We start from the raw sequence: 18,477 nt of genomic DNA, 5'->3' as shown, positions 1-18,477 counted from the left end.
TAGAGGTAAATAAAATTTGATTCGATTTAAAAAATAAATTTAAAATTTAAATTATTCGAATTAAATTAATCAAATCAACTCAATTTTTTTCGAACTTCGAATTTGAATCGAGTTAATTTTTTAAATTCAAATAAATCAAATACCAAACCCTTTTACTTCCCTTCTCTCAACCCCCCAAATGGCCAAACCCTTTTCCTTTCCCCAAAAAAATTTACTTCCCCTAAACCCCTTAAATTTTTTTCTCTTTTACTTTCTCCTCAAAACTTTTACTTCCCCCAACCTCTCCCTAAAATTTCATTTTGTTTTCCCCCAAAACTTCTACTTCTCTCAAACCTCAAATTTTTTTTTGAATTTATGTCTACTATTTATATTATTAAATTATTTAATTATGTTGAATCTTTATCAATTTCTGTTAAAATTGATTTATTGATAATGCCATAAAATATTCATGTTAAATTTTTTATTGGTATCAATTTCATATTTTATTTTTAAAATAACTTTTATTAAAAAATCACATTTTTAAACTTAATATTTTTTTAATTTCAAAATAAAATGTGACAAGAATCAGTAGATAATTTAAGCAACTGAACAAGCAAAAAAGTTAACCTATATATAAAAGATTAATAAATAAATTATGAGGGGATGAAAGTTAATAACAAATTTGATTACAGTGGTGGTAGTGACTATAAGGACCTAAAGTCATTTTTTTTAATTTAATTTGAACAAATATATTTGATGTGATTCGATTCGAATTTCATATCACTCGACTCAACTCAAGAAAATTTTAAATCGAGTTAGGGTGATAAAATAAGATTCGTTAACTCAGTTTACTTAAAATTTTTTATTTAATTCGACCAAACGCTCACCCCTACATATCATAGTCAACAACAAAACCATAAATTTATGGACATTAAACTCTTTTATATATGGAAAAAAACTTCATTTTGTAATAACCTACAATGTAGGGAATATTATGAAGGCATGAATCTCAAGTCTCTTTTTTTTCTTTTCAGATGAATGGGCCAAAGTCCAAATAGATACAAAACAAAGCTTAAGGCTTAACCCACAAATTCAGTTTTTTTCTCGAAATTGATCTAAAAAAATGATTAATTACGAAAATGATCCAGTTGAAAGATTTTGTACAAGAATGGCCCGTTTTTTTATAGTGCACATCAGTGCCGTATACCCATTGGTGGCACTACCCCTTATAGTGACCCAATAATTGGCCATTTAAAAAAAAATCGGTGTTGCCATTTTTGTTGGCGGCACCAAAAATCGGTGTCGCCATTTTTGTTGGCGGCACCAATATGTATTTTTCTACATACCCGTTAAAAATATGGGTATTATGAGGGAAAAGAAAAATAATAATATTTTAATGAGTGTCGTCATTCTCCTTAGCAATACCCATGTTAGTAAATTTGAACTTTTTTGTGTCACCAGGCTGTGTGGCGGCACTGATGTTAGAAAAAAAATTAAATTCTTTTTTTGTGCTGCCAAGCTATTCGGTGGCATCAATTAATTTTTTTTTAAAAAAATTGAATTTTGTTTTAGTGCTGCCAGGCTATTGGCGACACCACCCACTATATATTTGGATTTTGTTAAAGTTTGCTTGCTTTAATTGTTTAAGAAAGAAGGAAAATTGTGTTTAGTAGAAGAGAAAACAAATTGTATTGAAGATGAATAACCAAATGTTTTTTTTATATACGTTCAGTTCGATGGGGCAATTCAACCATCAACTAAAGTTGGTTGTGTATTGGAAGGTCGCCGCAAAGTAGGGATGAGATTCAATAAGACTATAAAGGTGGAATAACTGAAATGAAAGATCACTACAAAAATAACTCTCCATTGTGGAAAGACGGTGTCAAGATTATTCTACAAATTTTCAGTTTCCTAAGATCCATTAAAATTTACGGAGATGGAACTTGTAGATGATGATGACTTGGCCACTATGCTCGCAATTTATTGGTTGATTGGGAACGTCAACCCCCAACCAGTTGAGTTGTTCCCTCAATTACCCGATTTAGAGCTCATTCAAAATGTCACTCAAATAAGTCAACATCACGGGTTTGATTTTGATCTCAATGTCGGATTGGTAGATCAATCAGACTATAGAGGGACATCGCAGTGGCCTGAAAATCCAAACTATGGTGGGACTTCATTTAACAATCCTATCTTAGGTCCTCATTTAGAGATACATTCATCGGTGATGAGCATTAGTACAGATGGTGAAAAAGGGTCCGATAATGATGATCATTCTCATCATGATGGTGAAGATTTTAGTGACCCCGCTTTGGGTGAGGTCCTGAATAATATCGACAATGAAGGGACGGGGGAGGGTGAAGTTATACACCATTCTTCGATGGGGAACTTGAGTCATGGCATTGTTATACGAAATGTGTTGGAAAAAAACCTGGTTTGAAAATGATTTTTTTGCACAGTGAAAAATTAATATTTTGAAAATCGACCCGACTTGTGATATTTATCACAATAAACCTTAACCAAATTCGTACCTGTATTTCTAGATAAGCGGATCCTTGATTTTTTTGGCTTTCAACCAAACGATCTTCTCCTTTATTCTCGTACCACGAACTGCTTTGAGTGTGAGCTTAAACCAATTGAATCAAAACACAGAACTAGAAAAAAGTTATCATTTTGGGGTGAAAACATAAATTCTCTCTTCTTCAATAAAAACCGGTAAAATTGTTATTCTGAAAAATATGTTTATAAGTTGAGAATAAATTCTCTTTATTTTTCAGCAAAATAAGAATCTCTCAAAAGTTGTCTAAATAGCTCTATCGGTGTCATCTATTTATAGGAAGAGAATGTTGAACCATTGTAGAGTTGTAGAAGTTTATTTCCACTAGAAAAATAATATCCTAGTGGTGTAGTCTAATAGAATGTCTTCCCTCAACAGTGAGCCTGAAAAGGAAAAAGGGAAACAGGGTAAGTTCAAAAGAACTTAGTGAGTTCTGGAAGAAGTCTTATAAATAACCTCTAATACTTCAAACAAATCATATTAAGGATTCAAACACAATCACCCAATTCGCCAGATCGTGAGTACCATAAATAGTCTATACGCTGGTTTACTATTCCTTTGGCGCATACACTACACCCATATGACCGTACAGATAAATATTTTCATGCCAGCCACATACCCAAATCCTTAGTTAGATTCATATAATGTATTACATTCATATTCATTTGTTTGTATCATTTGACGTGATTTGCCAATCTGGTTTGCAACATACATTTGCCCTACCAGAGGTTACACAATTATTTTCATGTATCGTGATCTGTCAGTTCAATGTATATTCCATTGAAGGCATTGCCATGAATATTTTTCATTTACATCATTTCCATGATTCGGTCCATATCTTTCTTATTAGAATCAAAATGTAGTGACTTAGGCATGAATAGTGGTTTTTGCACTTTAACACAAACATTACAGACTCGGGCTAGCAACTCTGCACAACCACTTTTCATATATGCACACTTCACCTTTACAGAGCATAAGTACTTACTTTACACAAAATATAAAACAAGAATACTACACACATGAAAGTATGAATGAACTCACTAGAAATACATCAAAGTCTATATAGCAAGACCTTTACCTTTATCACTCGGATAGTCTACAGTGTCTTCAACTAAAATATAAATAATTAAATCTATCATATCATTATCGCATTGAAACCAAACATGTAACAACCCATTTTTAATGAAATTGGAACAGTGGTTTCGGGACCACAAATTCGAGTTCGGAAGAAAATTTATTTTAAAATTATTTTATGGTCTACCGTATGATAGGAATATCGTATGAAAATTTCTTTAAGAAAAATTCTATCGATTACATGTTTAATTGTTAGAATGACCAAATTGCATAAAATGCAAAAGTTGAGTTCTAGTAGCTATAAGTATCAAATAGCTATGAAATTCAAAATTAGAGGTCCTTATATGGTAAATATACCATTAAGAGAATTTAGTAGATAAGTATGATGATTCATCCATGGAAAATTAAATAAAGAAAATGATAAAATTGGAAAGATGATAAATAATAAAATAAAAGAAAATATCATCATTTATCATCTTTTCTAAAATAAAAAGACATGGAAAGCGTAGTTTGAAGCTTGAAGATAGAAAAACTTACTTTGGCTCAATTAGGTGAGTATTCAAGTCCCGTTTTTAATGATTTTTATGTTTCTAAGATCGTAATAGCTTAATCTAGCTATCTCGGGGATTAATTTGTAAAGTTATTAAAGTATTAGGGTTTTGTCATGGATGAATATGCATGGATTATGAAGTTTTATGGTAGAAAATGAAAGGTTATTGATAGATAAACAACTTTTGTAAAGTGAATTTTGATGAAATTGTGATTTAGGGACTAAATTGAAAAAATGTAAAATTCATGGAAAAATTTTGAATTTGGTGAAATACATGGGCTGTTAATGTTACATGTAAAAATTGGCTAGGTTTGTAATAAGGATTAAATTACATGAATTTCATTTTCTGAGCCTAGGGATGAAATTGTAATTAATTAAAAGTATAGGGGCAAAATGGTAATTTTGCCTAAGATGTGAATTGGATTGAATTGAATATGAATTGTATTAAATTGAGCTAAATTTACTCGTATAGATCCGAATAGACCAAATACGAAATTGGATCGAGGAAAAGAAAAAGTGTCAGATTAATAGATTTTCGTACACGAATACTTGTCGAGGTAAGTTCGTGAAACTAAATTGTGTATATTTATATGTTTGAATTGAATGTTGTATATGTGAATTGTGAAATTTCTATTTACATGAAATTGATTACATATCTAACAAATCTTGATAAATGTTAAGTTCTGTTTGAATAGATGAAATTTCGATGGATACAGGGTTCTCGAATTAGTTGTGGTTCTGCATATTTTCTGGACACATCACAACTCGAAAGAGTATCCCGTTATTAGCCCTCTCGAGCTTCCCGTTATATGGTTCTTGCGAGCTTCCTGTTAATAGCTCTTCGAAGCACCTGATTGGTTGTGATCTTGCATGTGTTGTGGACACACCGCAGCTCTTATGAACGTCCCGATATATGGCTCTTCGTGAGCTTCCCGATTAAAGGCTCTTTGTGAGCTTCCTGATTAATGGCTCTCCGGAGCTTTCCGATATTGATTCGCTTGAACTTTTCGATATATATGGCTATTTAGAGCTTCCCGATTAATGGCTCTTCAAAGCTACCCGTTATTGGCTCGCATGAGCTTCTTGATTATGACTCTTATGAACTTCCCGTTATACAGCTCGGATAAGCTTCTCGTTATATGGCTTACTGAGCTTCCTGTTATATAGCTTGAGAGAGGGCTTCCCGATTATGTGTTTTAATGAGCACTTCTGAATAAGAATTGATGGATTGCAAGTTCATACACTTCTTATGTATTACCGTGTATCCATCGATATTTCAAATGGTTCAACGGACAAAATTTTGATATAAGTTAAAATGAATTATGAATGAGATATTACTTGTATACACCTGAAAACACATGAAAATTTGATATTTGATGAGCTCATCCTTGATTCTTGATATTCACACGAAATACATGACTAACATGTTTGATGAAGTTGTGTGTTTAGGCTATTAGCCAAATTGCTTGGATGTATTTTTGTATGTTACCTTAAATGTAAATGAATGGTAAGTTAATTTCCCGTTATACGAACTTACTAAGCATTAAATGCTTACTCTATTTTATTTTCTCTATTTTATAATACTTCGAAAGCTCGTTAAGTTGGAAGCTTAGCGGAGATATCTCACACTATCCATCAACTCGTTTTGGTATAAATACTAAATTAAATTTTAGGTTATAATGACATGTATAGGCTAAAAATGGTCAAGGATGGTATGTATGTGATTGATTGTGATTAGTTATTGGAATGACTTATGTTAGACATAATTTGATGATTATATAAGAGGTCATATCATGTTTGATATATGTGTGGATGAATGAAAGGAAATGAAATGTAAATTGAATGTGTATATGATAAATTGGTCAATAAGGTAAGTTTATGTACTTGGTTGTGTGTGATATAATGTTATGTTTAAGACTTTAAAATTTCAAAATAAAATGCTCAGAATTGATCACACGGCCTGGCACACGGATGTGTGGCTTGGCCGTGTGACCCTTGCACCTACACACAACCTAGTACACGGGCATGTGACTTGGCCGTGTGATCCAAGTAAGAGAGTTACACGGGTATGGACACGGGCTAGCACACGTCCGGTGTCCCTTGTACCTTAAAATTATTTTGAGATTTTACGAAAAATTCTCTAAGTACCTAGTTTAGTCCCGACTTGTTTCTAATGCATATTTTTGGCCTCGAGGGCTAATTTAAGGGATAATATGATTCATTATTAATGTTAAATGTTATGAAATATATGTAAATTTTGGTAATAGTCTGTAACCCTATTCCGGCGACAGATACGGGTTAGGGGTGTTACAAAACATGTATGTAAGAAACATTAATACCTAACCCAGAATAGAGAAGCTTCCTTCCTTATATACTAATTTGATACTTATGCATGTGGAGTTAAAATACATAAATAGTTATGAAAATAAACTAGGCTCGTCAATATTTACCAAAGAGCTAAAATAAAAGTAGGAGTTGGCTGAATACAACTAACCCAACTTCAGACAGGTTTCTGGAGTTAAGCTTCTCATAGAATGCTGAGAAAATCAAGAAGAAAATGAATGCAAAGAAAACGCAAAGTTTATCAGTAAAGACACTAATATCCTTATATACCTAAGTACGGAGACAAGGTTTAGTGGAAGGATCAAACTATTCCATTCACACTTTTGATTTTCGTGATTAAGTGCATTTATCATCATTTAAGTCTTATCAACTATAGTATCTTAGTTCCATTCTAACCAGTTCTCACTTGGCTAACTAAATACTCTTATCAAAATAATAAACAAATTTGTTAACTACAGACTTAACGAACTCACCTGAACTTCTAGGATGACTTATACTCAACAGACGAATCCGCCAACCCACAAATCTTGCCAAAACACGCAATTTGCCAAAACACAGGATTCACCAATTGATGCATACACAAAATACTATACTTAAACAAAATTAACATTTTACTTTCTCAGAGCTACGCTTAATACCATAACATAATAAATAGTAACTAGATACAGAGGCGTCGTCGGGTGGGCTATTATAGATAGTATTATATGCTTTGTAATTGTATGCAACTAATATCAACGTTAAATCATTGAAAGGAAAAGGAAAAGTGAAAGTTAACAATAAGTGACTCAGAAACTCTAGTTTGTACTTTTATGATTTGGGATTGTTTTAATTGTTTGCATATACATGTTAATTGCATGAGAAAATGTCAAGGTGAGTTTATTATGATAACATAAATTATTGTGATGAATTTGATTTGGAAATTTGAAATAGAGGACTAAAACAAATAGAATGAAAAATGACATGAAATACTTGAAATATGATATGTGGTACGGAACTTGAGTAGAAATACGTTATGTAACATTATATGTATATGAATTGGTTATGAAATGGGATTGTAATTGTGAATATAATTGGAAATTGACATATGAATTGAATTGTAGATGAAATTGAACATGGGCACCCTATTAACTAGTCGAGCTAAGTTGGATACACCTCGTGTGCCAGGATGCGCTTCATGCGTTAGTATGCTCTTTGTGCGGTAGTGATACACTTCGAATGCCTGTATGAACTTTACGTGCTAGTTTCCCTTACTCCGATTCATCCAATGATGCAATTAGGTGATAGTTTGGTGTGTTAGTTAGACGATCTGTGTATCCATCCAAGTCTGAGTTAGGGTAATGATATGGGTATGGTATTATATAATACTATTGAATCAAATATGTATATATGTGAAAAAAGATGGAGAAAACAAATAGTCGATTGTGCAAATTAGTTGAAAACAAGCCTTGAGGGTCGAAATGAATATGATGAGTCGATAGACTCTAGAAAGAGATTCGAATGATATGCTAAATAGATTTTTGTTATGAAATGAACTTGATATTGAATGTCATAATGTTAAAATTATGAATGTTTGAATTATGAATTTGTATTGATAGCTAAAGGCCTTAAGATAGGTTTTTGGTATAAGTAATTGGATTTGATCATTCTATTGTCATGATAGTTGAATTGATTTGCCCTTGATATTTACATACCTTCTGTTGAGTATGACTCCTATTTCAGTCAAATTTGAGAAATAATCTTTTAGTTAAACTCTTTTTATTTATTTCAATCAAACTCTGATTAGTTTTGATTATTTTATTATTATTTGACCTATGAATTTAGCCTATAAATAGACTCTTTTACAACCTTAAAAAATAGACTCATTAGAGATTATAACTCATAACACATTTAGAGAATTTTGTGTTTATGTTTTGAGGGTTCTTTATTTTCGAGTTTTCGGGGTTCAGTTTTATCTCCATCTTTTATACTCTTAGTTCTTTCGCCATTATAGTAAAATTATCTTTGCCCGTGATTTTTTATCCTCTTTGGAGGGGTTTTTCTACATTAAATTTATGTGTCTAATTTCTTAATTTATTTTTCTATTTTTTACTTGTTGCTTAATCGAGTTGATCCCAACAAGTGGTATCAGAGCTAGTTTAATTTTCATAGATCAGCCCATTCAGATATGGCAACAACAAGGTTTGAAATTGAGAAGTTCGATGGTGAGACAAATTCCAATTTGTGGCAAGTTCAGATGATGGCAATTCTAGTTCAAACTGGCTTGAAAAAGGTTGCTGTCGGGAAAAAGCCTGAGAATATAACTCAAACAAAATGGGAAAAGCTTGGCGAAAAGGCCTTGTCTGCAATCTAGTTGTGCCTCATGAATACGGTATTGTAGGGGGTATTAATGGAGAAGACCTCATCCGCCTTGTGGAAAAGGTTAGAAACTCTTTATGTAACTAAGTCTCTGGCTAATCGTTTAGTGTTAAAACAACGTCTATTTACGTTTTGCATGAACGAATGTAAGCTTCTTAGAGATCACATCAGTCAATTCATTACTCTTTTAAATGATTTAAAAAACGTTGAGGTTCATATTGACGATGAAGATCAGATTATGCTATTATTATGCTCTTTACTCCCTTCATACAAGTCTTTCAGGGAGACCCTGATTTATGGTAGAGACAAACTCTCGTTCAAAGATATGAAGGGTCATTTGTTGAGTAGAGACAAACTCAAGAACCCATTTGGTTTGGATAACAAGGCAGATAGGCAAGCTTCCGTTTTGGTAGCATCAAAAAAACGAGACAAAAAGTGTCGCTATTGTAAAAATTTAGGTTACGTCAAAGTAGATTATTATAAACTGTGAAATAAAAGAGCTGCTGAGAGTAACGAGGAAGATGTAGCTGGTGCTAATTTGGCCGATGAAAGCGGTGATGATTTCTTGTTAGTGTCAAAGAGCGATAACTCCAAGCTCATGTTCGAGTGGATCCTAGATTCGGGATGTTCTTTCCACATGTGTCCTAATAGAGAATGGTTCTCCAAATATAGTTTGGTTGAAGGTGGAGTTGTGTGCATGAGAAATGATTCATCTAGTAAGGTAATTGGTATTTGTATTATTAAAATTAGGTTACACAATGGGATGATTAGGACACTCTTAGATGTCAGGTATGTACCTGATTTACGAAAGAATCTCATCTCCTTAAGTATTTTAGACTTGAAAGAATGCAGAATCAACACCGAGTCGAGTGACATTAAAGTATCTCGTGGAGCTCTCGTTTTGTTAAAAGGTAAAAGAATCAACGGTCTTTATATTCTGGAAGGTTCTACAGTGACCAGCGAAATTGGACATCCCTTGTCCGTTTCGGAGTCGAAGGCAACTCGTTTGGAGCAGATGCAACTTGGTCATAAGAGGGAAAAATGTATGACCGTTTCGTTGAAGAGAGGTTCTCTTTTGGATGCAGGTTTTGAAAAGTTAGGGCACTATATTCGTGAAAATCAGACTCGGGTTAGTTTTAATTTGGCAGTGTATAAGTCAAATGCTAGAAGTCTTCCAGTTTATAAGCACAAATTCGACTCAATTAATTCCCTACATAGTTCAAGATAGGCTCGTGACGGGCTTTGGCAAAGATGGCATTGTAGAAATATGAGTCAAGGTGGAGATTAGTTGAGTATGACTCCTATTTTAGTCAAATTTGAGAAATAATCTTTCAGTTAAACTCTGTTTATTTGTTTCAATCAAACTCTGATTAGTCTATATTATTTTATTATTATTTGACCTATGAATTTAGCCTATAAATAGGCTCTTTTACAACCTTAGAAAATACACCCATTAGAGATTATAACTCATAACACATTTAGAGAATTTTATGTTTACATTTTGAGGATTCTTTGTTTTCGGGGTTTAGTTTTTATCTCCATCCTTTGTAATCTTTGTTCTTTTGCCATTATAGTAAAATTATCTTTGCCCGTGGTTTTTTATCCTCTTTGGAGGGGTTTTTCCATGTTAAATTTGAGTGTTCAATTTTTTAATTTATTCCGCTATTTTTTTACTTGTTACTTAATCGGGTCGATCCCAATATCTTCATATAGAATTATTTATGTACTTGTGTTGCAATATGGAATATGTATTGGTAAGCATTGAAATTATAAGCATAATGACATAATGCTATTGTTACCATATGTTATATTATCTTAAATCATGAAAGTACCAGTGAGCCCTATCACTCAATGTACGGTTTGTTTATCTCGTGCACAGGTACAAATAGTCTTTAAGGGAAGTGAAGTCAACATCAGGACAGCAACCATCAACTCAATATAGTTTGTATAATTCTCTTCATTTTGATCAAAAGGGCATGTACCTAGGCTTTACTTTGTTCAAAGTTGCAAATGGTCATTTCGAGTAATGGTATTGTAAATGAATGAAATTGTTAATAGTTATGCATGCAGATAATGTTGATGTTTTGGAAATTGTTGTTAAATAGGTTGTACATATGTTGAGTAAGCATTTGTGGACCTGAAGCCAAACATGGTTATCTTAGGCTTATTGGAAATGTATGGAATTTGGGGACTTAGTGGTTTTGCCAAAATCACTTCACACCCTGAATGTCACAACGTCAGCCCTTCTCGTTGTGACGTCTCCTGTTTGAGGTCGCGACATCGACTCTATTTTACTTTTGGAAACTTTACAATTTGGTCCTTAAGTTGGGAAGTTTGGATACTGCCTCCAAAGATGTTTGGCTACTTGACCACCTCTTGTGACATATTTCACCTTTCTAAACATCTGTGTTCTCTGAGCTATCATATCATTGAAGTTCTTATAGGCTTTTGATAGGTGTTTATCAGGTATACTCGTTAGTCATTTTCACATTTGGTTGATGCTTAGTTTTAAGTGAAATTACTAAATTTTGTGTTATTTTTAGAATTTCAAAATTTGGTTAGATAGTTGTTTATTTGCTTATTTAGTATATTTTAGCATCATTTAAGTTTAATTAGTGTATATTGAAACTGTCAGGATTTGTATTTTAGTGCAGTGATTTCATCATAATTATTTATAATATTTTAAAATTGATTAAATAAATAAAATGACCTTATGTTATTTAATTAATCTATTTTAAAGTTTCAAAGGAATTAAAAATTGAAGATTAAGTAAAGTAATGGAATGATCATACCTTAATCAATCTTGTAACTTTGGTACTTATAGGCCATAGTGGAGTTGTCCGGAGCTGCCCGGGTTTTTAAGAACATTATTCTTTGCTCCTTAGGCTGTAGGAGCTTCTTTTGTTAACAAGAGAGACCCTAGGAAGGCGCCACCTGTTATGTTTTGTGTAAGCACTTGGGCTTCTCAGGTTGAGACCCTATGTGGGGCTTTGAGCCTTTTTCAATTTATGGATCAAATTGTATTTGTTTGGGCTCAATTGTTAGGTTATATTGTATTCGGGCTTGAGCCCATTTTCCTATCTTATAACACATAAAAAATTGATGGCATTCAGAGTTCTTCAAATTGAAAAAACCAGTTAGTTTAATGGCAACTGGTGAAGTAAATAGTTAGTTCCAGAACTCTAAGATTCGAGACGTGCCCAGGATGGCTAAGGGCCAGTTCTTTATTGCTTAAAAAAAGCATTTCTGACTCCAAAAACACTTTTAAAAGAAAAGCTATGAAGAACAAGCTGCTTTTGGCTGAAATTTTTAGCTTTTCAGAAGTGCTTTTGAAAAGCACTTCTGAAAATGAGAAGCTAAAAATTTTAGCTTTTCCTCTCTCAAAAGCATTTTTGGTGCTTAATTACTTTTTCACCCCTCCAATAACATAGTATTTTTCTTTTTTTTTCTTGGTGCTTAATTACAATTGTATTAAAATCATTAATTAAAAATAAAAAAATATTTTTTAAAATACTAATTACAAATATTTAATGGTTATATTTAAATATTTAAAATATAGTTTATATATTCTAATTAAATTTTATAAATAATTAATATTTATTGCTTAAAAATATTTACAATTTATATTTCATAAATTAAAATATTAACAAGTTATAATAATTTTTTATTTTATTACTAAAATATAATAATATTAACTAATTTAAATATTATTTAAATGCATATTTGTTACTTGATAATAACATGTCTAAAATGGACATTTTATTTCTCAAAAGCACTTTTTGACAGCAATGCTAAACACCCAAATTTTAAACCAAACTTTTCAAAAGTAATTTTCAAAAGCACTTTTCCATAGTACTTTTCAAAAACAATGAAGAATTGGCCCTAAATCTGCATTCCATGGCCTTACCTTCTGTAGTACTATTAATAATATTATACAAACCTCAACAATTTTATAGTATAATTTCAAATTATCAAATATTTTAGATCAACCATTATAATATTTAAGTTTATAATTGAATTCGTGTGAGGAATTAAATGGTCATTAATTCAATTGAAAAAAAATTAAAAAATAAAGATTTTAAAACTAATCAAATTTATTATAAGATAACTTGTGTCTTTCTACAAGGATGTATACAAATAGTTTAAACTACAACTTTAATTTTTTTTCATTCACCCAAAATGTGGGTAGTTAAAAAATAATATATATGATTTTGTGTGTGCGAGAGTTACAAAGGTTATGAGGGGCATCTTAGATTGCGTTGTGGTAGTTATTGTATAAATGCCCATGTCTGCACACTAAACTTTGTACTATAAGGTTTGTTTTATGGCTTTAATCTTGAAAATGTTATAAAGCTTCATTTGCGAGCAGGGATTTGGGGCCTTACAATCAGATTTTGTACTACTTTGAAAGAAATGGTTAACCATCGCTTATTGGTTGCTTAGATAATATGCAAATCTCATGGTCTATCATCTCTTTCAGTTTTCCTCATACAACCAACCACAACCATTTCGCAGCTGTTGTTATTCCCAGCCCAAAATTCCTTTTTCTTTTCCATCCACTCACCAAAATCAAAATATTAAGGTCCCACCGAGATTTGAACTCGGGTTACTGGATTCAGAGTCCAATGTCCTAACCACTAGACCATGGGACCACTTTTGTTGAGGTAGCCACAAATAAAATATTAATACTATTTAATATCCGAAAACCTGGCACTCTTCTAAAGGGAACTTACCCCCAAAGCCAAAAGACGTTTGATTTTTCAGTTTAACCTATTTAAGTAATAAAATTATTGGAAGATATAAATATTTTTATAATCAAATTTGTTATTTTTAATTTTTTTGTGGTTAGAAGTAAATTCACCTAAAAAACAAGTGAAATGCGAGATTTAAAATATAATCATGATGAGCCGTCATTAGTTTTCACTTCCCTAAAAACAAAAACCGTTTATGGGCAGCACACTCAAAACTTACACGGTGTAGCAATTAAAGCTTCACAGCAGCCTAAACCCTGCTCCACGCAACACATTAATAAGGCTCCAAAGTAGCCTCAAAACTTGTTTCATGTAGCACACTAAGGCTCTAAAGCAACCCCACAATCTACTCGGTGCAGCACATTAGGCTCCAAAATAGGTTCAAAACTTGCTCTGTGCAACTCATTAAATATCCAAAGCCCCACATGTTCCTTATAGCACATTAAAGATAAAGATAAAAAAAAAAGGAACCCTCAAAAACTATTTCATGTAGCACATTAAGGCTCCAAAGTAGCTTCGAAACCTAATCTATGCAGCATCTAAAGGTTCCACAACAACCCAAAACTTGCTCCGCGTATCACTTTAAGGCTTGAAAACTACCCTAAAACTACCCATTGTGTCAATCTAACTGATGATACCAAGCAAAGCTATAAGGACACCCCTTTAGAGGTCGAAGCTAAAATAGCCAATAAATTTTACTTTTTAGATTATCTCATCTCCAACGTTTCTAACCCATAATTTTAGGTACTCATTTGGCTACTTTATAACTAGCCTCCGAATTAAAAGGAAACGATTGTTATACTTATTAACTAGTCACTATCAAACATTAGAATCTAACTGATGATACCAAGCAAAGCCATAAGAACACTCCTCTAGAGGTCGAAGCTAAAATGGCCAATATATTTTACTTTTTAGATTATCTCATCTCCAGCGCTTCTAACCCATAATTTTAGGTCCTCATTTGGCTACTTTATAACTAGCCTTCGAATCAAAGGGGAACGATTGTTATACTTATTAACTAGTCACTATCAAACATTAGAATCTAATTGATGATACCAAGCAAAGCCATAAGAACACCCCTCTAGAGGTCGAAGCTAAAATGGCCAATATATTTTACTTTTTAAATTATTTCATCTCCATCGCTTCTAACCCATAATTTTAGGTCCTCGTTTGGTTATTTTATAACTAGCTTTTGAATCAAAAGGGAACGATTGTTATACTAATTATCTAGTCACTACCAAATATTAGCTGGCTCAAGCTGAAAGAAAGTTCAAACCCACAAGGCCGTAAACATCCAACTCGTCTGACTGTCAACTAGGGAGACGGAACACCTGAAATAACAAATACCTATAAAGACCTGATGATCTTGCCAAGAAGGACCCCAAGGCCAACAAACTGACTTCTAAGCAAATTGGGTAGGCTAGGACACCGGTACGGTTAGACAAGCAACTGATGATGCGTGCTTTGGCCAACTATCTAGGCAGCTCGACTGCTAGGTATACACTTACAATTTCTTTCTCTTTAAGCCAGCTTGCTTTCCTACTCTCATTGGACCTTTTCCTAACTTAAGCATCGGGGCACTTTAGGGAGCATAAACACCAATGCTTCTAAAACTTATGTTTATCTTGTAAGCACGCCCGAAGTCCAATCGCAAAACAGTATCCCTTTTATGCTTGATCCGTCACCAAGACGACATCATCTATCGATTCATTTTTTTCTTATTAAATAATTTTTTTAAGATCTTTCCGTTTTGGAATAATTCCCCTAATATATTTCTTGGCAACGCATGTACATGTCTCCATTTGCATCTGACGACAATGTGGACTGCAGATGCTGACTGGTATTTTGCCATTTTATTAGCTTATAAAGCTACCAGACAACAACTCTTCTCAGTCCCCTCCACTCCCGTACTATTCACCTCTCTCAGTTTAATTATTACTCAAACACTATATTATTGCACTTCCCTCTCAGTTTTACTGTTTGGCTAACTCGATCGTACACCCTTGCCATTATCCTTTACCTATAAACTCACCATCCCATCTCTTTTTCAATTGCATTCATGCATGTCTTCTCTTCAATCTTAAATCCCCTTTTGTTTTTCCTGTTTTCTCTCTTTTGGCAATTGTTGGTTGATATAATCAACATTTTGAACCAACCCCATTCGATCTTTTTGATATCCCATAGTGCTAAAACTGAGGTGATGAAAGAGTGACGTAAAATCATAGAGAGCAAATTTTTTTTTTAGAAATGATGCGCAAGTGCAGTAGTTCTCAGGGAGACATGGTCTTGGATCCTTGTTCATGCGGTCTGTTTCATGGCGAAAACAACTCATTCTCTATCTATTTTCCATGCCAAACCACAAATCATTTGATGAAACAGACATGTACCGTTTCACGTCCTCTTCATCATCTTCTGTTGACTGCACTCTCTCGTTGGGAACTCCATCCACACGCCTTTGTGTAAACGACAGTGACAAGCGTTTGCGCCATGGCCGCAGCTCGGGTAATTCTTGCGTGTCGAACTTTTGCTTGGACTTGTTACAGAACAAGAACATGCCATATCCACTGCAAAGCGCAAAAGATAGCCGGGGAAGCAATGGAAATAGCAGTAGTAACAGCTCAGGAAAAGGCAATGATCCTCTCTTAGCTCGCCGATGTGCTAACTGTGACACCACTTCTACACCGCTGTGGAGGAATGGTCCAAGAGGCCCAAAGGTAATAGACATCACAAATTGACAATTCTATCTTTGTAAACAAGTATGGTTCGTTCTTTTTTCTTTTGTTTTTTTTGTTTTTTGAAATTATTGTTTAGTTGCAGTCACTTTGCAATGCCTGTGGAATTCGATTCAGAAAAGAAGAAAGAAGAGCAACAAATGCAATCAAGTCATCAGGTGCAACAGGTTCAATGCTGGAGCAGTTACAACATCTTGGCTATCATCACCACCAGAACAAGAACAATTCACGGGTTCATCACTCGCAAAACCAGAAAATGCCATGTTTCTCACCTGTCAATGGATTCAGGGTCATTGAAGATACTGATCGAGATTCTGCTACTGGCATTCCCTTCCTTTCTTGGAGACTCAATGTCCATGACCTTACAAGATAAGAAGAAAATAAAAGGAAAAAAAAGGAAGAAGAAGAAGAAACAGAAAAGAAACCCCACCCCCTCATTGACGGTCAAGATCATGCAGCAATGACTGAAACGTTTCACGATGACGATGCTGTGGATGCTTAAATGGTAGTAGTTTCGTACCTTCATTTTTCTTTTGCAAGTGTTTCACTTTCACTTTAGGAGATTTGAGAGAGTTCAATTATTTCAGCACTGTTTTTTTCACTGATTTCCCTGATGTAATGTAATGTAATATAGAAGTACGTGTTACCTTATAAATGCCAAAAACAAACCAACAAACTTACTCAATGCACAAATTGCCCCCGAAGTATACAGATTTTCTCAAATTAGTACATAAAGAAATTTACACAACAGTTCAAGACTTAAGATTCGAATGTGTTGGGCTAATATAATAATTAAAAGTAATGAGAGAGACGTGGCAGGTTTTAATTGGAGGCTGTTGCTTTTTTAAAAGTGTTAATACTTTGAGACAAAATAAACTTTATTGGTATATTTTAAGAGGCAATTTATGCATTAACCAAAAACAAAAGTGGTTTTCTTTTTCATGTCATATGAACTGAATAGTTTAGTTAGATGCGACTCTCGAATCTTAAGCAAATTCTTTGGTATTTTTTCTATTTGTTCACAATCTTTGCGCTCTTTATTTAATCTTTCTGCCTTTATTTTTAGAGCTTTACTTGTTTATTTAAAAATTAAATTTTAATCGATATTATTGTTAATGAGTTTTATTAAATTTGAATAAGTAACATTTTAATGTTCTAAAATTACTGATATAGATAATTTAACGTTTCTCCTGCAATGCATGGAGATATATTATTAGGAAATAATTTTATATACGAACATTTACCATATTCTATTGATAAAAATTTAATTATGTTGTATGTAGAAAAATCTTCTGTAGAAATACCATTAGTAGAAAATCATAAATTTGTGTGTGATAAAAATTTTACACCACCAAGAAAAGAACATATTAAACAATTAGAAACAAATCATTGGTTGTTTAAAATTTTAGAAGATAATTTTAGTGAAGAACCATTAAAATTATGGCAAAATAGCCCTAGATATTGTGAAATTAAATTGGAAAATCCCAATAAAATTATTAGAGTTAAACCAATGATTTATACTAAACAAGATATAGATGAATTGGATATACAAATTAATGAATTAATAGAAAAAACTAATAGTCCACATTCTAGTCTAGCTTTTATGGTCAGAAACCATGCTAAAATAAAAAGAGGAAAAGCTAGAATGGTTATTAATTATAAAATATTAAATCAAAATATTATTTTTGATGGATATTTTATTCCAAGAAAGGATGTTTTAATTAATCAAGCTAAACAAACCAAATATTTTAGTAAATTTGATTGTAAATCGGGATTTTGGCAAATTATGCTAACCGAAAAATCTAAACTTTTAACAGCTTTTAGTGCTCCTAATGGACATTATCAATGGAGAGTAATGCCATTTGGATTATGTAATGCACCGCAAATCTTCCAAAGATGGATGGATTCTATATTCAATAAATATAAAAAATTTTGTGTAGTCTATATAGATGATATTTTGATATTTTCAGATACACTAGAGAAACATAGAAAACATTTAAATATTATTTCTCAGGAATTTATAAAACATTGAATCATATTAAGCCTTAAGAAAATAGAGCTAGAAAAAACAAAAATATAAATTTTAGGATTAAAATTATCTGCAGATGGTTTTAAATTACAAGATCATATTATAGT

The 18,477-nt window shown here is 32.7% G+C and overlaps 1 non-coding gene and 1 pseudogene across 1 annotated transcript; one reads left to right on the top strand and one right to left on the bottom strand.

The window, feature by feature from the left end:
- Nucleotides 1–13,438: 13,438 nt before the first annotated feature.
- Nucleotides 13,439–13,510, bottom strand: TRNAQ-CUG (transfer RNA glutamine (anticodon CUG)). Its single transcript has one exon. It is a non-coding gene; the product is annotated as a tRNA-Gln (tRNA).
- Nucleotides 13,511–15,572: 2,062 nt separating this feature from the next.
- On the top strand, nucleotides 15,573–17,026 carry LOC107947512 (GATA transcription factor 18-like; annotated as a pseudogene).
- The last annotated feature ends 1,451 nt before the right edge of the window (nucleotides 17,027–18,477 follow it).

This window comes from Gossypium hirsutum, chromosome D12, assembly GCF_007990345.1.
Source record: "Gossypium hirsutum isolate 1008001.06 chromosome D12, Gossypium_hirsutum_v2.1, whole genome shotgun sequence".
NCBI lineage: Eukaryota > Viridiplantae > Streptophyta > Magnoliopsida > Malvales > Malvaceae > Gossypium > Gossypium hirsutum.
This window is presented reverse-complemented; position numbering and strand designations above follow the sequence as displayed.